Genomic DNA, 26,072 nt, shown 5'->3' on the forward strand with positions numbered 1-26,072 from the left:
GGAAAGATGAAAACTTATTCTTTTCTTTCTTAAAGCTTAGAATCTTTTCTCTTTTCAGAGTTCGGCAAGATATCCACTAGTTTCTTCTAAAGCTTTTGAGAACTTTGCCTCAAACATAGCACTAAAGACCCAAATATTCTCTTTAAATATCATAATACTATTTTAAAACCTAAGAAAATTGTTTTTTATTTGAGGATAATATTTTTAAAGCAGATCAAAAGATTGGCCTAGAGCCCTGACAGCTCACCTTTATAATACTTATTTTTCAGAGCTGATCTTCATCTCATTTCACATTTATTATTAGAATCTTGCCTTTTTCATTTAAAAAAATGTTGGTGGAATGCGTACAGACTTACAGTTAAAAGGGAAGGAAAAAAGGATGTCAAAACAGTGACATAGTTCTTCCTTTGTCATTTTAATATTTGTTTAAAAAGGGATCAGAGAGCTACACATGAGTGTGCACATGTGCACAGATCATGTACTTTGCCTTTTGTGTCCTCAACACTCATAATCTATGGAAGTTTATTTAACATTTACAGAGCTCAAGAGTTAATCTTTTCTCAGTATCTGGATTCTACTGAGAAGGACATAATGACAGAAGCTAAAGGACAAAGTGGAAAGACATAACTGCAAAAAAGGTGAATTAATAAACTCTAGTTTAAAAATGTACATGTGACTGTGAGTTTTGAATAAAAATTTTGAATGACATTTTGAATGACTTAGCTTAGCCAAATTTCTTAATTTCTTGGTTACCCCAAATCTGGCAAAGTATCTCCTAGAAATATTTCTAATCAGTTAATCATCCAGGACAACCTTTATCGGTGTCTAGACAAAACCTCTAGAGAGAGGAAAAAGAGGCCTTCTCTTACCAGAAGTGGAGAAATTTTGGTCTCACTTTTGCCAAACTCCAGTATTTCTCTCATGTGTCTCCATTCTGGCTTCAACCAGATTGTTTGAGAAGTGGATCCTGGTTTAATTCTGAAGTCTTATTTTTCTATTTTTTTTTTTCTGAGACTGGAAATGAAGGGTATACTTTGGTTTGATATTTTTCTGTCCATGGAAAAGACAAAATCCACATTGGAAGAGTGGACTGAGGCTAGCATGAACTTCCACAGAAATGTGCTTTTGATTTAATCTTAACATATATGAGCCCAGGATATATTTGGAGGGAAGATGCCTTGGGCTTCCGGGCAACTGGCGTCTAAGTAGTTTATGATACTATTGCTTCGCAATGTCTTAGACTCTTTTATCTTAAAAGAATCCTTGCCCCTGCAGAATAGGTTACTGATACTGAGTACTGAAACCCAGAGTATTATAGCGCCCAAGAAACAAAACCAGCAGAGAGAAAATGTCCTTGCTCTTGTCACAGTACATTTTTAGAACTAAGCAGCTGATTTTATTTTCTAATGGAAAAATCTGTGAGTAAATTTTAATTGTGCTGTGAGGGAAAAAAAAAAAACCCATTTGCAATTGAATCCAATTACAACTCATTTGTGATTAAGATTTTGTATTTAATATTGATGGGCTTATATTGTTTGCTTATTACTGTCTATGGAGAATTCAATATGAACAATATATTGAACACAAAATACAGAAATGCCTATTGTTTCTTTATAAATATTGGATTGGATTTATAGTATATATATAAAAGGATCATTTGTTAAGAGTATTTTAAAATAAAAACGTACATATGCATAAATGAATAGCACCAGAGTTCTGGTCTAATGAAACTCTGTAAGAAGACGTTACACAATGTTTAACACAGACCCTGAATATGAAATATTGGGTTAAGTTCAGATAATAAACCTTTTCAATTCCCACATTTCCTTTTGGTAAAATATGTAAAGATGATTTTTCTCAGTGACGTATCAGACATTATTAGACTTGATTTAATAGCTAAGCAGTTCATTGTCCAACTTTGAACTATATCATGGACAGGCAAAAATTTGTTGTTCCAATTCCCCCTGAATCATTTTCATTCCAAGTTAATGACCTCACAGGATGGGAGAGTCTACCTTTAGATTTAGTAATTATACTTCATTTATTTGAGGAAGAGAAAATAAAGCATAATCTCAAATAATCACAACCACAGTGGGTAACAAAGGAGGATGGCGAAGTAAATTATGGTCTATTTATATAAGCAAAATCCTAAGGACATAGATACATTCAAAATATGCTCAAAAAGCATTTTTAAATGAATAAAAGAACATTTTAAATGAATTTTTAAATAGTAAAAGACAGGATGGCATGATTATAAATAATTAAAGATACATAAAGTACTGACAAGAAACATAGCAAAAAATTAACAATTGTTTTATCTAATTTGTGAATTATAATTTTCTTCTTTATACTTTTGAAATTTCCCAATTAGTATAATGGGCATATATTATTTTTAAAACTGAGAAAATACACAGTGTTAATATGATAATAAATGTGAGTTAATAATTAATCCTCTGCGCAAAAGAGGATGCCATCAAACCCTGAAGAGGAAAGAATGGTTTTCCGGTACTCATATGTTATAATCCTTTTCCTTGCAAATCTAAAAGACAGTGAAAGCCAAAGGGAGAGAATCATGTTAATTAAGATTTTGCTGCAACAAAGCTGAAACCATAGATATTGCGGTCCCTCTGTCCAACATCAATGTGCTTTCCTGGCCAAGGCTCATTCCATAGGAATTGCTTCATTCTACTGACATGTTCTTAGCCAATCCCTAGTGCTCATGATTCAGCTGAGAGAAATGGCCTTTTCTGGTTCTCTTGCCATCAACCCCTGCCACTTATGCCTTCAAACCAGATTGTTAACTCTTGGGAACAATGTTCCCATAATATTTTGGCATTTAAAATATATTAGAGTGAATGGATTTTATAAATCTAAAATTTGCTGAATTCCCAACATTGAACTGCCTAGGGTTCCTTGCACAAAACAAGATGACAGTTTTCCAAGCTTCATAATTTTTTTTTTCATTCTATTAACAGGGTGGAACAAAAAAGCTCTTTCATGTGACTGTTTCTTAGTCCAGGAATAGTAGCTGGGTCTCACAGGGCTGAAGGTGGTGGGGAGGAGAATAGATTGGGCCTTAAAAAACTAGGAACAATTAAAAAAAAAAAACTGGGGACATTTAGGATATAATGGGATAGGCTTGTATGGAGAAAATGAATATTTCAGATTCAAATGTTGAAGAACTTAATAACGCTGGGAAAAGGCAAAAACAGAACCTGAATTTAGGGTCAGTAGATCCAAGACTGGAAGAAGGTGAAGTTGAGATTAAAGCAAGGATATTTCATAGAGGGAATAGTGAATCATCATTACTAGGTCATAGTTTCAGAGAATATCTGGTGTGCTGAGCCTCATTTATGAGATAGCAAAAGTAAGAAGTCAGATAAGATTAAAGGACTAGAGTGTACAATGTGTCATTTATGGACCATTTAGAGAATTCTCAGTAGCTCGTACCTTGAAGATATCCATTTCTAAATATAATTTTGTTTTAAAATCTACTCAAATTTCTTAGTTAAGTATTAAAGAAGAAAGTTAACGATTTAATTTTATCTAAGCTTCTTAACTATCTAACCCCAATTCAGTATGCCACCGAGGAGGCAATAGTAAGTCTCACAAAATGGTCAACAAAGCATCAAAATTATTTTATCTGGTAAATATTAACTCATTATCTCTATACCTTATGGAGATTGCAGTGCATTGCCATCAGTGAATCCTAACTTCCATAAAGGAGGATTAATATCAATGTACAACAGATAAACTGCTGTTTGCAAATACGTTGTTAACCGTCTGAAATCCCAAAGATAATATTTATAATGAAACAAAAATAATTGGTATCTTACTCATGTATTTATTTGTCATTCATTTTTTGAAAACCTATTACATGTATGACTGGATGTTAAGGTAGACTAGAAGATTGCAAAGGAAAAGAGACATAGCTCTTGCTTTTAAGAAACTTGAAAAGTGACGGACAAGAAATGAATGTGAAATTTTTTTTGAAATATTTTAATAATGATGATAGTAGTGATCAGACTAGTCCCTTCAGCTGGAATTATCTCACCACCATCCTTTCTTCCTGCTTCACTGCTGATGAAGTTCTCCCTCCACCTCCATCCCACAAAACACCAGACACAGGTACACTATGCAAAAGGGAACGCACAGGAAGGAGATTCAACTCTTGCTAAGCTTTTTTGTCACCATAGAATCCCTACTTGCTTCTTATAAAGTAAAAAGGAGCATCTCTTCTGGCAGGCCCTGGAGGAGAATAATGATTATCTATGTTGTATATGCCCACTGCTGTGCTAAGTCCTTAATGTGCATTGTACTATGAGTGTTTCCTGAACTCAGGATCCAGTTGTGGAACAGAACAACTGACCAGTGGAGAGGCAGGTTAATACTGGCTACCAAGATGGGACATTTTGATCTATAAGATGCTAATCTGCTGTCAAAGATACCGTTAGAAAGTATGTGGATTGGGCATTCACCTGCCCCAACACTGATAAAAGAAGTCCCTCCAGGCACTATGAGTCTATGAGAGAGGGAAAAAGACATTCTATTTAAAGGGACTTTGTCTTCAGAAATAATTCAAAATAGTGAGGTAGCAAGCAACAGAGTCTGGAAAGTAGAGGGTAAGGATTGAAAAACAAACAAACCCTCAAATCTAAAACATTTTTAGGGAGAAAACGTATCTTTGGTTGGGTTCATTCATTTTAACACCTCATATCTTTTATTGTTCTTTATATTCTCTACATGTTTGAATTTTAGTTAATTGCTAGTCACTTCCTTTACATTTTTTTGCCCAAGATATATAAAAGTATATTGATGATTACATGAAAACACCTTTCAAATGCTGAAATCCACTTTTCATTCATTTGTGTGTGCTTGTCTCCAATTCAAGGGCTGGGACTAATAGAAACTGTGGTTTGACAAAATAGGACAGCTGCCTTTTATCCCAGGACTGTACAGGCGACAGTCTGGCTATGGATGTAGTGCATTTTAGACTTAGATCTACTTGGCCAAGAATAATAGAAGGATTGTACAATATGTGTGATTTGATACTCTCCATCACCGTGTAGAGTTAAGACAAATCTATGCATATTAATTAAAATATAAGAGCACTTATTTCTCAAAGGATTTGCAACCCAAGTGATTCCGGTAACTGGGACTTTTAACTATATTCTCATTATGTTACCTTGGATTATGGTAAACCAGCAACCACAAATGGTGGGTCTTAGTTCTAGGTCATATCTGGACCACAGATGCATTTGGTGTGAACAAGTGTTTAAAAACTAAGGAAATATACATAAGATTACAGATTTCTGACTTCTGTTGGACGTTGTCACTGGACGACAATCACCTGTTGCTGAGTAGCACTCATTCCCTTCAGAGAGTATGATTTCACTTTTCCAAGACCCCATACTTAACTGCACCATACCCTCTTCACTTTCTTCACTTTTAATTTAAATTACGTCCTTAGCTCTGTTTGCATTAGAGTTTACAATTCTTGGTGTAGACTCTGGCGTGCCATTCATGAAATTCACGGTTTTTGAAAGTGATAAACACCTTGAAAATTAAATGACATTGTACTTGTAGCATAGATGTGAAAAAGAAATACAGCACTAACTTGCAAATGAATGCTCTAGTTGAAAAAAAATAAAACCTGGAATCTTCTGGATCTTGGTTTGGCAAATCATGTGAGTTAAACCCCATTGTCTGCTATGAATGGATACAGTATATTTTAATTTGTTTGCATGTTGAAATCATACTACCCTGGGCAAGTTTGAATTGTGTACACTATAAAACTGAGGGCCAACTCCCCCAAGCCATTACATTTAGCGGCTGGTATTTGATCTGTTAAGTTTCTATAGCTTCCATCTACTCTGTATTGATCTGTGCTGAAGAACTGGAGAGTATTGACCACCAAAGTAAGCTGCAGTTTGCATTGTTTCCATTAGATGGCGCAGAAGATTTTTGAGGTCCCAAACAAACCCGGAGCATGGGAGAGCTCCATGTATGATCAGCTATGGGGAAACACCAGCAATTTCAGTTCCACCACACCTCTGTAGCTTATAGCAGGAATCTAATTTGAAGTGTTTCTAGGGAGGAGTTATTTGGTAACTGATGAACCATTTTTTTTTTCCCCTAACTACACTAGTAAGGTGTAAAACCATTTCCTTTGAATTGAACTCTCTTGTTCCTTGGTTTATAGCCTTATTCCTTATCAAACTTGAGGAAAATAAATAGTTATACCAAGTATTGCAAAAGATATGGGAGAGAAAAAAAAAAAACGGACACTTTTAACGCATCAGGAAGCAAGTGTCAAAGCTAAAAAAGCCCATGAGATACCAATCAAAATTTCTAAAAACTTTGCAGCTCTGTATAATTACCAGAGCTTGCTATCATTCCATTTATAGTCATTTTTGTCCAAATGCCCTTTGAGTCTTTTCACTCCCACTAACACTGTTTTTTTTCCTTTTCATAATTTAGGATAGGAAATGGTTTTCAATATTTTGGATAAACTTGAACTTAGTCATATCCCAGTTCTTATTATCCTAAGCGTCAATCATTCCTGATCATTACACACCCTCATTTGTGACTTTCAGGGTTTCTCGGGGTTCTGGAGGACTTTCGGCATCTCTTTTAATTCAAAGCAAAGTGCCTTATGCAAATTTAATTGGAAATTTAAAAACTCAACTAAGCCCTGCACTTGGTTTTGGTCCATATGTTGATATGGAGAAGGAATTTGAGCCTGAACCACTAAAATGTCTGTTGACCTGGCTTGCATATCTCTAATTCTTCACTTTGCATGTGTTGAAAGACTTAGAGAAGTCCCACAAGACTTCATTTGCTGGCCAAAATGCAAGCTCAGTGTTTTAAATAAATAAGAAGAAACTTTTCTATCAGATAAGAGATCTCAGCATACTTGAACCAAAATCTATTGAGCTGGTAACACAAAGTACACAATATTGATAAATGGTCCTTTTTGACCTCTAATTAGTCCAATCTCTTCCTCAAGTGACTCATTCCCATTATCCTCTTCTATTCAGTAGACTACATGTTGATGTTTCGAAGGCAGGCCCTCTCATAGCTCAAACTTACACAGAGCCATGGTGATAGTACTGAAAGCTGGACTGCTTCAACCATCTCTCAATGGAGAAGTGAGCATACAAAGCAAAGGTTATGAGGAAATAATGGCAGAAAGGGTACATTTAATTCTGGGTCCTTTCCATCCTCCGTAATGTAGCTTGTCAGTAATGAAGGGTGTGAAATTATTATTTATATAATATGTAGTCCCATTTCAATAGAAATGAAATGGTTCTAAGGGGAATTAAGGACATAAAATCTGCAACTTTGGAAAAATAGTACAGTGAACAATGAGTCATTGTTTCAGAGGACGTCTTGGGTACAGAACAATTAGAACTAAGAGGATTGCAAGCTTAACTGAGGTGCCTCACTTAAAACTGGTAAAATAGAAGGAATGAATTCCATGAGGTCTTTATTAGTGTAAACCTGTGGATATTAGGACTTTTTTATAATGATGTTAATGGCACAATTAGCATAGATGACCAATTTGAAAGAATTAAAAATTTAACATTAAAGATATAAAAATAGAGATTAGGAGAACATTATGACTTTCTTCTTGATCATGGAGACAAGGCATCAGAGAATCCAGGTGCAGGCTTTATTCTTACTTAGACTGAGTTACAATTCATCTCATAAGTCTTCCTTTTATTGATTCTGCTTATAGTCACATATAAAGCTTTAAGAATACAGGATGGTGCTTTTTATGTCCTTTAGGATGCAAGCAGGATTTTCTTTTTTTTTTTTTTTTTTTTTGGTCATATTGAATCCTTCAGATCCACCTCACACACACATACACACACACACACACACACACACACACACATTTTTTTAATCCTAAGCTTTCTGAGAAACCATTCGTCTTGTATAGCATGATATTCTGGGTTCCTCTTCCTAAAATTCTTTGATCTTTTAATTTTTTATTTCATAGATGCTTGATCATTATAATTGCATACTTTTGACCACATGCATTTTTTTTCAAATCTGAATAAACATGTGCACTTAGAAATGCACATGTAATCTTGATGATATGACAATAGTATTAATATCATTCCAATACAATAATATCTAAAAAATAAAAATATGATTTTTAAAGAAGTGAGCAAGAGCAAAAAGACAGGAATATCAATACACTAAGATAAGAATGGGAAAGTTTGAAAATAAATGATTATTTGGCAATTGGAACCAACACTCTAATTTCACTTTTAGTAGTCTTGTTCTTCTTTGTTCAAACCTGAAAAGAAGGCATTTGGTTGTATCAACAACATCAGATATCATTACATGTCTTCCACTCTAAATTCTTTAGCAGATTCTGAGAAGAGAAAAAAATTGTGGAAGGAGAAATCTGGGAGAAGAGCTAACCTTTCTCTAGAATGGTAGAAGTCAGCCTTTTGAATGTAACAGGTACTGTTATTAACTTAAATTGAAATAGATTTATACTGTAGATTGTCTTCTCTAATACTAGGATAAGTTTGGACTAATGGTGATGGCACCATCACTTTCAACCTCACTTATGAGCCTGGTAGAAAGGTGGAAAGGAGGTAGACAAAAGCTCAAGTATTGAGGAAAAGCAAAATTAACTGGTCCAGATAAGGACTGAGAAACTGACCTTGGACTAATGATAACAGCACAGTTTTCCTTTTACATCTATCTATCTATCTATCTATCTATCTATCTATCTAGGTTTTCTGAGAAATACTTGTGTCATATGAGGTATACATGGGTGTTCTGGAAGAAAACAAAAAGATACCATGAGATTGAAAATCGTTATCCCTCTTAGAAATTCAGAATGTACTTTAAAGTAGTAAAGATCCTGAGAAAAGATGCTCCAAAGAACCCTGGTTATGAGAATGTTTCAGATTTAATTGACCAATATCAACATGTAACATGAGGTTTTAGCAAACTGGCTTGAGGAAGAAATAGAAGATGTTAAAATTATAGTGTTAAAAGTTAATAATACAAAGAAAGATTTTCAGCCCCCAAATATAAACAATTCTAAAGAAAGTCCACTTTCTTTCCATCAGTTCTAATCTTCTATTAGGCAATACCTAAGGATATAGAGCAATTAAAACAAAATAGGGGAAGCTGATTTGGTTATTTTCTCAGGTCTTTGACAAATAATCTTAGTTAGGAAAAGTAGTCGCAGGTAAATTTGCTATCACAGGCTAAAGTTTAAAACATAATTTTATTATGAAAATTGCAATTTGTTTCCAACTTCTTAAACTCCTTTTTCCAACTTTTATACTTCTTTCTCTTGGTCTCTACTATTGTATCCACTATTAAACCTTTTCACAGGAAAGTTTAACTGACATTTAACTTTAGTATGAAAAAAATTATACTTGTACATTAAGCCTTTCACCAATTATTTTAAGATAACAAAAATTTTATCCATATTAAAGGAATTTTACGCAGCCATTAAAACTTAGAGAAGAGTCTTGAAGTAGGAACTTGAAATATGCATGAGTTTCTTTAGAAGTAAAACTCACTATTCGCAGGTGATATGATAGTCTATATACAAAATCCAAGACTCTACCAAAATACTGCTAGAACTGATACATGAATTCAGTAAAATTGCAAGATATAAAATCAACTTACAGAAATGTGTTGCCTTTCTATACAGTAATAATAAAGCAGCAGAAAGAGAAATTGAGGAATCAATCTCACTTACAATTGCACCAAAAATAAGATAACCTAGGAATAAACCTAATCAAGAAGTGAAAGACATATACTCTGAAAACTCTAAAACACTGATAAAAGAAACTGAAGAGGACATAAAGAAATGGAAAGATACCATGCTCATGGATTTGAAGAACAATTATTGTTAAAAATGTCTATACTTACCCAAAACAACCTAGACATTTAATGCAATCCGTATCAAAATATCAACAGCATTTTTCACAGAACTAGAACAAACAATCCCAAAATTTGTATGGAAATACAGAAGACCCCAAATAGCCAAAGAAATCTTGAAAAAGCAAAGCAAAGCTGAGGCATTACAGTTCCAAACTTAAGTTATATTACAATGCTACAGTGATCAAAACAGCATGGTACTGGTACAAAAATAAACACACGATTAATAGAACAGAATAGAAAACCCAGACGTGAACTCATAACTATATGGTCAATTAATCTTTGGCAAAGCAGGAAAAAAATATCCAGTAGGAAAAAGAGAGTCTTTCCAACAAATACTGAAGGAAAAACTGGATGGCAACATGCAAAAGAATGAAACTGGTCCACTTTCTTACACTCAACACAAAAATAAATCTAAAATGGATTAAAGACCTAAATGTGAGACCTGAAGCCATAAAAAATCCTAGTGGAAAACACAGGCAATAAGCCTTCTGACATCTGCCATACCCACTTTTTTCTACATATGTCTTCTGAGGCAAAGAAAACAAAAGCAAAAATAAACTATTGGGACTCCATCAAAATAAAAAGCTCTGCACAGTGAAGGAAACAATCAAGAAAACTAAAAGGCAACATACAGAATGGGAGAAGATATTTGCAAATGACATGCCTAATAAAGGGTTAATAGCCAAAATATACAAGAACTTATAAAACTCAACGTCCAAGGCAAAAGGACCCACAGTGACCACCGAGCTGAATGCAGACAGTCTCATTAAGGCACCCACCTTGAAATAGCCAAAAGCCGTAAGTGACAAATTACCACCAGGTACACTTCCTAAGATTACCAAAAAAGGGAAAATTCCATATGTCTCCATCTTCCCTTACTCCTCCCTATAACTATGGCCCCTCACCACTCCCTCAGCACAGACAGTCTCTCCTTTGCTGTCCTGGCCACTGCTCCTTTGTAGTGCATTTAATAAAGTTCTGTCACTTTAAAAAACAGCAACAAAGCTTAATACCCCCCAAACGAATAATCCAGTTAAAAAATAGGCAAAAGAGGGGTGCCTGGGTGGCTCAGTTGGTTGAGCATGAGTCTCTTGGTTTTGGCCCAGGTCATGATCTCACAAGTCATGAGATTAAGCCCCATGTCAGGCTCCACACTTAGTGCGGAGTCTGCTTGAAAATTCTCTATTCCTCTCCTCCTGCCCCTCCTCCCATTCACATGCTCTCTCAGGTGTGTCCCCCCAAAATAAAGAAATAGATCCTTAAAAAAATAAGCAGAAAACATGAATATACATTTTCCAAATAAGACATACAAATGACCAACAGACACATGAAAAAGATGCTCAACATTACTCAACATCAGGGAAATGCAAATTAAAACTACAATGAGATATCGTCTCATACCTGTCAGAATGGCTAAAATCAACAACACAAGAAACAACAGGTATTGGCAAGGATGTGAAAAAAGGGGAACCCTCTCGCACTCTTGGTGAGAATGCAAACTAGTGCAGCTATTCTGGAAAACAGTATGGAGATTCCCCAGAAAGTTAAAAATAGAACAACCCTACAATCCAGCAATTTCACTACTAGATATTTACCCAAAGAATGCAAAAACACAAATTCAAAGGGATACATATGCCCCAATATTTACAGCAGCATTATCTTCAGTAGCCAAACTATGGAAACAACACAAATGTCCATCTACTGATGAACACAGCCATAAAAAAGAATGCAATCTTGCCATTTACAAAACCAGTGAGTTATTATGCTAAGCAAAATTATTCGGTCAGAGAAAGAAACAAAACAAAAAAGCAAAGGGGAAAAAGAGAGATAGGCAAACCAGGAAACAGATTAACTATAAAGAACAAACTAGTGGTTACCAGAGGGACATGGTGGGAAGATGAGTTAAATCAGGTGATGAGAATTAAGGAGTGCGCTTATGAGGAGACCCGGAAGATGTATGGAAGTGTTATAATATTGTATACCTGAAATGAGTAACACTGTATGATAAGTGGAATTAAAATAAAAACTTAAAAAAAAAACCCATACCAAAATTGGACTAATACATGAAAAAAAAAAAAACTATATATGGGTTTACTACTAATCTTACCTATTTTTCTTTTACAATTTTAAAAAAGATTTTATGTATTTCTTCATGAGAGACACAGAGGGGGCAGAGACACAGGCAGAGGGAGAAGCAGGCTCCCTGCGGGGAGCCCAATGCAGACCCGATCCCAGGATCCTGGGATTACGACCTAAGCTGAAGGCAGACGCTCAACCACTGAGCCACCCAGGTGGCCCTCTTTTACAATTTTCTCTTAGTATAAAGCTCAGCTAGATCTTCTTATAATTTATAACCTAAAAGAAATAGATTTATCTCATGATTAAGGATTTTCAGTATAGGGTATGTAATGTTCATATGTGTAAATATACATATTACCATAACGTAATATTGAAAATAAATGAATAAGGATTTGTCATAAATGGATTTTGCCTAGTGAGAAAACTTGTCTGGACAAGCTTTGGCAGTTCTGTTCAAATATGTGTATAAGTGACACAGATTTCTCAATTTGCCTCAATGGATTACTTCAGGGCAAATTGTCAGGTGGATAATGCAAAAGAGGCCAAGATTATCTTTTGTTTTTCCTTTCACTAGCACTAATATATTTTGAGATTTTTCACTCATCATTTTTGCAAAATCTGCTCAGAATGTGATGGGAAGAAATATATCGAGTGAAGAGATGGACGTAAGACAAATGCAAGGACAGTGGATGAATTAAATGGCCTGGAACACAAAAGTCCCCAAATAGAAATATAGCCCCCAAATAAGAAGTCTCCCAACAGTTCATTGCCTCTAATGATTATTTGCTTTCATCTTTCATCAACTTTTCCCGAATAATCACATGAGAACTCCCATGTAAAGAAAAAGGTAGGTTACTTAGAGAAAAAAATCACAACCGAAGGTGAAGGAATGTACTGAAGAGAATAAGCAAAAGAAACCTGTGAGATGCTTACTATCCCATGGCCTTGCGTATTCTGGGAGAGCTGCACTCGGGAAATTATGACCTAGACTCACACCTGAGAGAAGCAAGGTGGTCAAGGCTAACCGCAGGCCTAACTAGCCTTGAACAACATTGCGAGGTATGAGTTTGTCTTCTCTACTCTTCACTTTCCCTTCACTTTCTGCAATTTAGGGATGTTTTAACTGCAAGAAACAGAAAACCCAACCAAGACTGGCTCTATTTAAAAAAGGAAATTTACTGGCTCATCTAACTGGAGTCTAGGAGCAGAAGAGAATTCACTGGGGCCTAACAGCATTTGTGAGGCTATTTCTGTATTTTTGTTGTCTCTATTCCACTTCCTTAATGTTGGTTTTAATCTCAAGTAGGTTCTCATTTTGCAGCTCTAAGACTGCTTCCAGCAACAACTGGGGTTTCATGCTTTCTTGTTTGTGCCCGCCAAGGAAGGAAGGATTCTATGTCCTGGCATTCTTAGCAAAATCCTTTAGGTTCATTTTGATTGGCCTAACCTAGACCACAAACCAATATCCTTGGACCAGGGGGATGTAACAAAATGAGCCGATTGGATTATGTCTGAATAAAGTACCCATTCTTAAACCATCTACCATGGTCATAAGGATGGTGAATTCAGATTAGCCTAATGCAACCAGGGTCCACCTCTGGAAGTTGAAGGGGGTTTAGTTCTACCCAAACGAGATGCTAACAGTGAGGGCAAGAGTGTGTGTGTGTGTGTGTGTGTGTGTGTGTGTGTGTTTGGGTGTTGTGCAGAGAAACATTGTCTCTGTACCATGAAGGAGGAGAAACAGTGTCAGGCAGCAAACCATAGATGCCCATTATAGCACTTCCTTCCTAGATCCATAGTCCTTGATCTCAAATATCTAGCCACAACCCTATTTAATAAGACCTTAAATGTGTATATGTATATTAGCCTCTTGATTCATGTAAATTAGTTCAATTAGAAAATAGCTTGTAATTCACTTGAAGACTTACCTGAAGAAACATTTTTGAGGGAGAAAACTTCTTTAGAAAGTGATCTGCGTAGATATGTGTATGTGTATATACAACATGTATATTGTATATTCAGTGGTGTTTATCAAGAATGTGTACAATATCTTTAAAAAAAGACAAATTATAACATTATCACTTAAATGTAAGACAATATCTTGGTTAACATCCAGACATGTTACTTTTCTATTGCTGCCTTGACAAATCATCACAATCTTAGCAACTTAGAACACTACCCACTTATTAGCTCATAGTCTCTGTAGGTCGGAATTCTTGCGCAGCATGGCTGTATTATCTAGGATCCCACCATCATAAAATCAAAGTGTCAGTCAAGGTGATAGTTTTCACTTGGAACTTAGGATATTCTTTCAAGCTTACCTGTTGTTGACAGAATTCAGTTCCTTTCTGTTGTAGGACTGAAGTTCCCATTTCCTTGCCATGTGACCCCTTTCATCACGAAGCTAACAGAGGTATGTTGAATTCATCTTATGCTTTGAACGTCTGCGCTTTCCTTTTCTGATCTTAAGGGCTCATGATGATATTGGGTCCACCTGAATAATCTAGGATACTCTCCTTAAAGTATACTTAGTTGCATTTGCAAACTTCCTTTTGCCATGTAATATAACCAGATGGAACATCATGGAGTAAAAATCGGTGGGGCTGGGGTGCAAAACTCTGCTTCCCACAATGGATAGTTCATTTTCTACCCTGGTGAAAAGAAGTGGAAGTGAAGGAAGCACACATAGGGAAGAACCCAAGTGTGGGTTCTTCAGCTTTCACATCTTGGTGAATAACATCCTTATATCTATTGATATATGTATATACATATGTAAATTACAGAAAGATAAAAGATGCTGAGACTTTTCATTTGTTCTGATTTAGGCTTTAAAACGTCTGTTCTGCAGACTAGGAATCAGTAATAAGAAAAACTTTGAAAGAATCTGCCTGCATTTATCTTCTGTTTCTCTTTTGTCAGACAGTACAAAGAAAATTAAGGTTTTTCTTCTTTGCCATACATATAATACTCAGAAGTGAAAGCTTAATTAACTTGTCAGAATAGTGGCATCTCCTTTCTTGAACTGCTGTATCCACCTTCCCAAAAGATTTGAAAAGGAATGAACGTCCCCAACACCTTAGATGGAGGAACTGCACATCCACAGCAATCTTGCCCTCTAACACAGCTTCCTGTCATTCCACACGGTGTTTTCATCCGTCTGGGTGAGCACACGCTTTCACCATTTGTTAAGAAATGTCTACAGTGCGGAACGACGATTGTTTCATAAGGTAGGGCCCATCAGGTTGCAAAGAGGAAGCAAAGCAGAGCAGCTAATTACCATGTACCAAATTCATCTTTTTCAGGAAGACAAAAAAAATTAAAAGAAGTAGTTGACAATTCCAGTGTTGCTTCTAAGTTAATTTTCACTTTCTCACAGTTGACTTCTTAGTATTCTGCTGTTTCAGAAAGTGATGCTCTCAGAAGCATCTCGAATATCAGACCAGATCCTCTCAATGTGTACTCTTTCCTCTGGGTCTAAATTATTTGGAAGCCGCATAAACGCCTTCCACGGGCCAGAAGACTGAGCATAAATTGTTTTTTTAGGTTACTGTGGGTGATTCTAGGGATTTGAGTTAGTTTCATAGTGAAAAAGATTGACAACCTTGTTTTTAATCTTCGACTTTCATTTTCTTATGCCCTCCCTGGACTCACACCAGATCTTAGGTTTTCTAGAAACTGCTCCCTGATACCATCCCATACTGAAAATTCCTTTAATCTAGAATCTCACGGATTTGATTTTCTTAGGATTTACGTACTTGTGTTGCTGAGTTATTTAATCAAGTTTTTCATCTCACCTCTGCCAGTGGGTTCCATCTTCCCAACTGAATCACAATATGCACAGAAACAGAGACCACACTTTATATTCCTAATGACTGCTGATTAATATAATTGGCTTGATCATGATCCTACCATCTTTTTAAAAAATTCCCAGTCTGATAACTCCAACATCTTTGCCATGTCTCACTCTGGTTCTAATGCTTGCCCTATCTGTTCAAACTGTATTTTTTGCCTTTTCGATTTGTCTTGTAATTTTTTTTCTTGATAGACAGACATGATGCACTGGATGAAAGGAAATGCTATAAATAGGCCCTTAGTAATGTGGTGGTAATGTGGTGGGAGGCAAAGTTTTCTATAGTCCTATGAGTAGCTTCAGTCTTTTAATGACTCTCTATCTCTGGAATGTGAACTTCACATGTGCTTCTCGGTCTGCCCCCCCCCCCCCAAGAGGAGCAGGATGGCTGGAGTGAGCCAAAGTTGGGTATTTCCCTTCCCTGCAGTCAATTAGGCTCTGATAAAACTCCAGCACATTGCATATTGGGCTCTAATTAATTAGTTTATCCTGAAGGCAGATCTTTTAAGAAGAACAGATGCACTGGAATATTTCAAAATGGCTTCTTTCACCTCAACCCTACAAGAAGCAGGATGGGTTTTTCCTCCAATGTATACTGTGAGAACTTGATGAAACTTCTAAAGGTAAAATTCACAAAAGTGTGAGAGCTCCCCCATTACTGAGTTCCCTGAAGCTTTTAGCTCTCAGATTTGTCTATTCCGAGCCCCTTGCAATTCGTTATTGCAGTTTCTGTTTTCCTGCCCTGCCACTGGTTCCCCTGGGGTGGTATGCTGCTGGATTTCTGCCCCCATAACTTGTGATTTTTCTGTATTCGCTTGTCTGTCTCTCCAATTTCGGGGACAGGCAGTGGTTTGCCCTCTGATCTCACTTCTCTGATGAACTTAAAAGGGATTGTTGATTTTTTTTAATTTCAGCTTTTTATTTGTTAGGCTCAAGTGATGACTTCTAGCTAATTTGCCAGGTTAGAAACTGAAGTCTTCAGCTTCTAGTTTGTAATTTTTCATTTAACACGCATTTGCCACATGTCAGGCACTGTTTTTTACAAATATTCATTCACTTAATCCTCTTCCAACCCTGTGAGGCAGGTATTATTATCCCCATTTTACAGATGAGGAAATTGAGTCAAGTAATAGTTCTAATAAAGTTGAACCTGGGATTTTGCATCCTTTATAAGACAAGATCATCAAATTATGATTTCCAGTGTTCTCTGCAATGACTTAGAGAACTCAAGAGAAGTACTTATTATGAACTCCTATCTTTCGAATTTCCACGAGATGTGAGTTATTCCTCTGCACTCCTTTGGCTTCTGCTTTTTCCAGGTGAACCATGGTCCAGTCCTGTTTGATTAGTTTCCTCACTTTCAGATTACTCAGTAAGACTTCACTTTCCTCTAGAAACCAAACTCTCCTATAAAAATGGCTTACTTGTTGTCTATCTGGCTTTGCAATAGAAAGAACCTTATGGTTTATCAGATGTATTAGATACCCCTTTCCAAAAGACAGTGCCTTAAAGCAAAGTTATATTCCAGATGTAGGCAGATAAAATATGCCTTAGAGAAAAAAAGTGAATGTCACAAAAACTGGACAGAGGAAACAGCAGGAAAAACATCAGCAAATTAGAAATTAACTTGGGTTACAGTTCAACCATGAAAAAAACGAACCTAAGAAAGACCGCCCCTCCTCAGCATGTGTGCTGCCGAAGCAAGCACAAGACCACCCCCTCTGCAGAAGGTTCTCCACTGACAAATTAGGCTGTGAAAGGCTACTTGTAAGTGCGTGTGTTGGTAGATCCAGAGACCTACCCATACCATCTTTTGGTAGAAAGCAAAGTTGATGCTTTTTTTTTTCTTTTTGAAAGTAGCATTTTGCTTAACCTGTACATTTTTAAGTGAAAGTTTCAGAACTAGAGGGGCTTTGGTATGATTGGAAGTGTCAAGGTAAGTAAATATTTACCAACTTTATCATTTATCTTTGCCACAACAATGTTGCATAATAAGCAAATCCAAAATTTGGGGGCATCCTACGGGATTCAGTTTGTTCAGGTGTTTGAGTTACCTGGGTGCTTCTAAATTGGCTTATCTGAGCTAAGTTTGTTCATGTGTCAGTAATCATCTGCAATTTGGCCAGGAGTTGGCCAGTCTACGAAGACCTTAGCTGGGTTAATTTAGCTTTGTTCCACTTGGTCTCTTGTCCTAAAACAGGCTGGACTGAGCTGACTTTTGTAGTGTATGCAAACGCCCAGGAGAAAGAACAGACACAAACAAGGCATTTTGAGACCTAAGAACAGAACTGGCACATAATTATCTATGCCATATCCTATTAGCCAAAGCAAATTTCCGGCCATCCCAGGTTCAAGGAGCAGAGGAAGAGATTACATCTTCTTCTGAAGGGAGGAGCTGTAGAGTCACATTGAAAAAGGTAAAGAGTTGTGGGTGAGGGGAACAGTTGAGGCCCCTTTTTGAAATCCATCTCTCACACCAATCTTGTGAGTGATAGTACAACACTCTTGAAGCAATTCAAACATATTTTTCTTTATCATATCAAATAAAGATTTAATTCAAACAAATTTGTGGAAACTAAAGAGAAAACACAATGACTATATCAGTGGGTCCTTTTTCATAGAAAATGCTAGCCCAATCTTCTCTCTTCTTCAAATATAAATATATCCCAAAAGCTCATGATGTTCAACTAAGTTAGATTTTTTCTTTTTTTTTCTTTTTGCTTAGGAGAAAAATACATCTATTTGTGGCTTGATTATTTGTTTTTGAAGCTATTGTAGCAATGTTGTCATGTAGGGATAAGAAAAATGTTTTCTTAGAAGGTATTTTTTTTCTGAGCAAATCTCACAATGCCTAAGCCCATCTCAGCTTTCAGTGAGCCCTGGAACTCACTACATAGTCCTATCTGCTTGTAAACTCTGTGGCTACTCTCTGTAATTGCTGGATCAAAGACCCCTACTCCTTCTTGTGCCCTACTGAGAAAGTCTATTCCCTATTCTCATTATGAAACGTGCATGAAAATCTTAAAATTACTGAGTCCTACATATGCAACTAATTAGATTTGGCTTTTTGGCTTTAAAAAAAAAACTATCAGGACAAAAGACTAGAAATATTTTATCCCTGACATTTGCTAAGCTGTATGAATATTTGGAATCAAGATAGTATTGAGAAAGCATCATTTGTTGCTAACAAACATGCTCCCTGACAAGAAAATCTTTCACTGGGGACTAGGAATAGAGTATCTCACTTACATTGTAATTGAGAAAGACCTATCTTTCAAATCATTGTGGCTCCTATTTAGTAAACTACAGAGTAACCTATGAAACACGTGTTGCCTTTAAAATGTCCACATGGTGCCATATGGGCTTACACAGATCCCTCTTCTTGTAAACAAGAATGAAATGTGATCTATCCACATTGGGTGTGTTCCTTAAGAATAGTGTTTTATCCCAGATTCCCAATGAAATATTCCTTTAGGGAAATAAGTGTTAACAGAAAGTACCTTTCTTTAAGATACACTATAGTAAAAAGCTTTTTTATGCATGGCAAGCAAATAGCTATGCCAGATAGACAAAGACTCTGATTGAGAGAGAGAATTCACAATGCCCCAGGTGGTCTCCTTCTTCCAGCTTCCCTACTTTTAACTCCTGAAACATATATGTGGGAAAAGGACAGTGATAAATCACCCACATTAGTGGAATCCCTCTAGGGAGAGTTCTAACTTTTTTTTTTTCTTCTAAAACTGCAGGAGGAATAAATAATAGCTCAAGCAGTGACCAGCATAGTCTAAACTGGTTTCTTCCTGTTGTTTTGATAACCATGTCAAATAGCTAACAATATGTGCTGCCATATGACAGGGTGGTCTGGTAGCAAAGCATAAGCACCAGTGAGAGGATCTTTCAATGACTGGTTTTGAGACTTTGAACAATGCACTAACTGCTTCAATTCAGGAATCTCTAAAAGGAGGCAATGAGGCCCCCTTGACCTACTTCAGGTGAATGATAAAAGCATGAAATAAGCGAACAGGTGTTTGAATGTTATTAAAGGTGCTACAGAATCTAAAAGATTACTGTAATCATTGGACGGGATGCAGAACAGAAAATCATTGGATTCAAAGTCAGGTGACCTCGTTCTGCTGTAATCAGCTCTGCTCCCAACTAGCTGGATATCTTTGGGAAAGCCATTTTAACCTTCTGGGCCATTGTGCCCTCATTGGGCAACCACATGAGATCATGGCAAGAACAGACTGAGGTACTGGGATAAAAGAGTGAATAAGACAGTCTTTGCCCTGGAGGAGTCCACCTCCAGTGGGAGAGATGGAGGTGTAAAGAGATGAAGATGATGTAATGTGTTGGATGGTAAAGGACACTAGGCACTCTGCTTGGAGAGCATGGAGGAGGAGTGATTCATGTTGCCTAAGGGAGTAGGTGCATTCCACAGAGAAGGTGACATTTTAGCTGGGTCTTGAAGGATGTGTAGGTGTTTCCCAGACAGCAAGGAGGGAAGAGAAAGGAGATGGGACTGGGAAGGTTGAGCTGTGAAGAACATTTCATGTCCTGCTGAGGAGTTTGGACACAAAGGGATAGGTGACAGCACAGCTGTCTTGTGATTGCATGGCAGCCAGCTACAGATTTGATATTGTCCATGGATCCTTCCCAAGTTTGCCTTTCCATCAACACATGTGAAGGGTAGAGGCTGCCTTTTGGGGCCAGTCTGGCTATCAAGTTCTGGAGCTCTCTCCAGTGGATCACCTGCCTTCTATTTGCAATGTCTCCATGTGCTGATAGCAAGTGTTCTAAGGCCAATAATTACCAACAGTCTGCATATGTGGAGGTTGGGGGAGGTGAGGAGAAAGACATGCTCTCAAAAGCTCCAACTGCATGTTCAGCGTCTTGTGGTTCGTCTTACTAAATCAGCTCTACTCTCAGTTCCAGTAATGTCTGTGATAAAATCTTATCCTCCCTGTCTTGACTCTTTGAATCTGATTTCTTCTGCCCAGATTCTCATTCTATCTGCCTGTAGTTTGCACTTCATAGCCCCTAGGAATTTGGGAGTCTTAGTGCTTAAGCCATTCAGACCCAAAAACTTGTTTTCTGCTGATCAATATCCTTGAAAATTGCCACTGAGTCATTTAATTAAGTGCCAAATATTGACCTAAGATTTCTGCTACTGATACTGATCATTACTATGTTCCACCAACTTACCAAAGCCATCTTGTACTTCCTGTTGGGCTTCTGTGATCTGGGCTGCTTACCGAGTCTTTTGCTAAGCATCTCAAATATTGTTCTACCCTCTAGACTTTATTCCAGTACCTTAAGGTGGGTTTATCCCCATAACTTGCTACACTCCATCAAGTAGGTCTAGTTCCAGGTCTTTGACTCTCTAGTGTCCCTTTCTTCTTTTTCAGCTGGTCATGCTGTGTGCCAGGGCACAAGATATGATACACACTCCAAGACAAATACAAACAAAAGTCTCTCAAAATGAATGAGAAATCTTCCAGACTCAGGCACTCAAGGTACCTAATAAAATTGAAAATATTTCCCAGCAGGAAAATTGGTATGAATAATTATTAATCAAAAATATATCTTCCAATATCTACATACCACTTTGGTTTTTCTGTTACACTTAGTCTATCACATACCAAGGTCTTGAGGGCAAGAAACACAAAATAATATCTATTGAGGGCCTCCAATAATCTTGCAAGATAAATAGCATTCTATCAATTTTACAAAGGTGGATAAATTAGATTGTCTCCGTTCCCAAGTAAAACAACTAGTTAGTAAGTGAATAAGCCTTAATCCATCTTCCCTCCTTTCATTCTTTGTTTTGTGTGTCTAACAACTTTTAGTGATTGCGATGTGAATCATTGCTATAATGCAGAAAAATAAACAACTTCATGTGAGACCTCACTGTTACATGAAGAATGTCTTTCTGACCTTTCTGACCTTGTCCTTCCATTTCTAGTTCCCTGTTTCTTAGGCCGCCCTGTTCTCTAAACTCTTCCTCATGCAGTCTCCTTTTTTCAGAGTAGCTGGCCCCTCAACCCAATGATATTTGATAAATATATTGATTTCAGTAGCAATGTCAGAAGATGTGAGAAGAAACTGAGAAATGCCTACAGCATGGGGCATGCTGAGATGATAGGCCATGTAGGCATCCTCAGCTGTGAATACCTGTGCATTCTGAGGTTGGGGTAGAGGGAAAGGTAGAGTAAACAAACTGCACATGTTTCACGACAATGCTGAGAATCCGTGCCCTGCCATCGGTGGGTAGGTGGGTAATTGACTAACAAAACTGACTGTGAGAACCACACACAGGGAAGGACAGGGCTCTAAATTAGACACTCACTAGAATAATCTAGGTGAATAGAACTAGAGAATAGTGTCCTTGTCTTTCAGCGCATCTGCCTGGTTAACCCTAGATCAACCTAATTTCTGGCTTTTGAACTGTTCTTTGCCTGCCTGGTATCCCTGAAGAAAATTACTAGGTCAGCTTGGTTGGAGTTGTTAGGATTATGTGACTCTCCCCTTCAGTGGCTTCTTTTCCTTTCGCTCAGTCCTGCATTACTACACGCAGGCTTTACTGCCACTCCCCACCGGTGCCCTTCTGCACTCCTGCCTCATCAGCCTTGGCAGGTCTTGCTTCCTACAGCCAGTGGTGCAGTGTCATGCATGAGCTGTGTAGTAGTCCCTCCTATTCACCCCATGCCACTCATCTGCATATTTGCTGCTTCTAGCTCAGAGAAAGTCTTGTCTGCTGCTTTCCAAGGTTGATCCTTCTGTCTGTATTCAAGATTCCAAGCCCTGCATATCCTCTGAAAACTCAGGTTTCAATAATTCCCTTTTTTGTAGTTTCAATAGTTTCAATCTTTCCTTCTCCTCAGCCAACAAACATCTTAAGGTATGTCTCACCCCCAGAACATTTATTCATTTGTTTCCCTTTAAGCAGTCAGGCTCTCCTTGAATCTTTCTTTTCTTTTGAGTATATTTTGAAGGGGTAATTTTATATTCTCAGGCTTTAATTCATTATTTTTCATTTATTCCTCAGCTTGGTTTCTGTTCCCACATTACTGCTATTAAAGTTGCTCTTGATAATATCAATAGTTTAAGACCAGCTGGGATCTCAGGCCCGCTTGGTCCTCAGAAATACAAAGCTGAAGAAGACCGGGAACCCCATTTCTGGGATTGTACTAGAAAGATTAACAAGGTAGCCCAGACAGAAATGTAGACACTGGGTAATAACTAGAAGAATACATATAGATATTTAAAATGTGACATATCTCTAAGGTGGGATATATTCAAATCTTAATTTTAAAAATACATGTGACCTGTTGAGTAAGAAAGATGCAGTATACACTACAGATGAAGTTTAAGCCTATATACTTATTTAATAGAAAAACTACACCTCTAGAATAAAGACTGAGAGATCATTCACCAAAATGTTAGCTCTGTCTTTTTGAATGTGGAACTATAGGTAACCTTGTTTGCAAGTTTTGTACTTCGACATTTTTATTATTTTTAAGTTACTTCAAGTATTTTCCAATTTATATTAAACTTATTTTCAGAAATACATTTTGTAAAGGAAATACAGTTCTTAAACTGTTCGACCTACTGTGTTTGTAAATAAGTTTCTATTGTACATTTCCTTGTTTTAAATCTGTGGCTTGCAAACAAGAATGTGCATGAGAATCATCATGTTGCTTATTTAAAAAAAAAAAAAGTGGGGGGAACTGAGTCTGGACTTTACCCTCTAGAGATTGATTTTTTGGATCTTCCAGCCCAGGGATCTGCATTTTTTTGTCAAGCTGTCCTACTGGTTCTGATGCAGGACAGGACCCATGTATCAAACTAGGAACATCATGGGAGTTCAGTTATTCTCAATATAGAGTAATAGCTTTTGTTTCCTTACAGGTAAAAGTCTAGCAAAAATGTGAGATAGGAGCAAGAAAATAGCTCTCCTGTTTTGTGGAAATTGGAGCCATTGAACAGGTTTTAAGAACAGAAATTTAAGATCAAACAAGGTCCAATTTGGGTGGAGTGATGGGGGGAGGGTTTACACTCAAAAGACTAGGTTTGTAAGTCCAAGAAGTAAGCAAAGAATTGCAACTAATACACCAAGTAGCTAATGCAAAAGCTGCTGTGCAGGTTCAGGATGGAAGATTATGATCCAGGTATCTTCTATACGAAACTAGAGGCGCATGAGTAGCCGAGACAACTAATGAATAAAAAACGAAGGATGTCAGTAGTCAGCGTTGATCTAGTGAAATTCTGAAACTTCATAATGAGCCATTACAGTGGTTTTATTAAGCTCCCATGGATGCCAGGAGAAATGTAAATGGAAAATTCCTGAACTCTTTCTCTGAGCTCTAGATCCGTATTTCCAACTGCCAATTAAACCCTGCCACTTGATTATCACCTAGGCATGGTGAACTCCAGTTTTGCAAATCTGAACTCCTTACCTTCCGTGCTCATCAGATATCTACTCTTGTAATCTCAGTCTCTGTTGAAAATACCAGTCTCCATCCATTTGCCCCAACAAGAAGCCTTAATCCTACAGTCCTTTGATTGTGTAGCCTCATGTCTGCCTTCACCATAATTAGGGTGACACGGGTTATATGATGCAGCAAATGGAAAAGCTCCAGTTTAATGCCTGGACAGAGTGTGTGTTCTAGTAAATGTTAGTGGTGGCTCCTCCACCCCACTCATCCTGAGCTACTTGCTCTCTCAGGTCCATATCCCTTTGCATTTATGGGTCTACTTGTCCAAGGATTTTTTCCTAATTGCCTTCTAGCTAAGTTTTTTTGGAAGACCCAAGTCAAACACCGTATTCTCTGGTGTACATTCAAGGCCTCACAACATAATTCTGTTTTAGCAATTAAACTTGATTAAATTACAGCTTCTTTCTACCCTTTGGACCAAGCAAAACAGTATACTGTAAGGACCTAGGTGACCTTCATCTCTGTGAATAGGTACATAGAGACACTTTAGCTTGAGGCCATGTGCAAACAGTCCAATAATCACAAATCTAACTTTGTACCTCGAGTTCCCTGGAAACTTCAGGCCTTGTCCAAGTCACTCTGATTCTACTGTGAGCCCGTGATCTCAGAAGCAGCCCATACAAAGCAGACAATGACTATCTGGAGCCAGCTTCCTGGCCTGCCCGGCTGCTGAGGTATTGCCCAACGATGCCAGTGATGTTGCGTTTTCAGAGCTGCTGCTGCTGCTGCCGCCCAGATGCCACGTTCATTGGTCTATCTTATGCTGATGCTGCTTCTCAACCACTGCTTCACCGAAACCAACATCTGTTGTTAAATTGTCCAGAACCTTGTCTACTATTCTGGTAACAGAAACCTTTTTTTCCAGCTCAAAACTCATTCCTGTGGTGACCCAGATTTGGTAATCAAAATTCTCTAATCTCCTCTCATCTTCAGGAAGTGCTTCAGAAATGACTAACGAACCATACCAAACAAATCAGAGCCCTTGCTTTTAAACTGGAAGGCTAGGATTCTGGGGCTGGCCACCATCTTACATCAAGCATAGAAATAGTATGTTTGCAAAGTGAAGTTCCACAGATCAACAGAGCTTGGAGATCGAGCCCCTGGAAACTTAGAGCCAGTAAGTTTCCTTGTGGTTTAAATTTGAGTAGGATTTCTGTCACCTGTAACCATAAGAGTCTTAGTAACTTCCAATACAATTTTGGCATAGAACCTGGATTATTTGTCACTTGAGCCAGTGACATGCATGAATTGCCAGGACTGACCCCTTGGAATGCTTCATCTCCTCTCCTTCTATTGCCAGACTTGCCATTTCCCTTTCGTCCCTTCTTACCACCTAAACCCCAATCTACAACTCTTGAGCCTTAGCTACCAGTCATCTACCACATTCTGGTGCACTGTGCTGGTGGTTTCATTTCAGTTCCTAGAGAATGAATGGGAAATTCCACTGTCAAGCATTCTTCAGAGGCTAGAATCAGAAAATTTACACTACGAAGGGCAAGATAATATTTTAATGCTTAGCAGGTCACAACTGTCTGACACAGCTACCCTAGCGATATGGGTATAGGTGATATGCAATGAATGAGCTTCACTGTCTTCCAATAAAACTTTATTAACGGATTCTGAAATTTGAATTTAATATAATTTTCATGTCACAAAATGTTTTCATCCCTTTGATTTTTTTTTTTCTTTTCCCCAGCAATTAAAAAATGCCAAACACTTCA

At 37.4% G+C, this 26,072-nt stretch overlaps 2 long non-coding RNA genes across 7 annotated transcripts in view; one reads left to right on the forward strand and one right to left on the reverse strand.

Moving 5' to 3' along the window:
* Positions 1-14,153, reverse strand: part of LOC144291990 (uncharacterized) — a 32,395-nt gene extending 18,242 nt beyond the window's left edge. The window contains exon 1 of the long non-coding RNA XR_013359532.1: positions 13,935-14,153. This is a non-coding gene — a long non-coding RNA (uncharacterized LOC144291990). The remainder of the gene's footprint in view (positions 1-13,934) is intronic.
* A 65-nt stretch (positions 14,154-14,218) lies between these two features.
* Positions 14,219-26,072, forward strand: part of LOC144291828 (uncharacterized) — a 196,386-nt gene continuing 184,532 nt past the window's right edge. For all 6 annotated transcript variants that reach the window (XR_013359397.1, XR_013359396.1, XR_013359394.1 and 3 more), the window contains exon 1: positions 14,219-14,419. This is a non-coding gene — a long non-coding RNA (uncharacterized LOC144291828). The remainder of the gene's footprint in view (positions 14,420-26,072) is intronic.

The sequence above is a fragment of the Canis aureus genome, chromosome 20, assembly GCF_053574225.1.
Source record: "Canis aureus isolate CA01 chromosome 20, VMU_Caureus_v.1.0, whole genome shotgun sequence".
NCBI classification, from domain to species: Eukaryota; Metazoa; Chordata; class Mammalia; order Carnivora; family Canidae; genus Canis; species Canis aureus.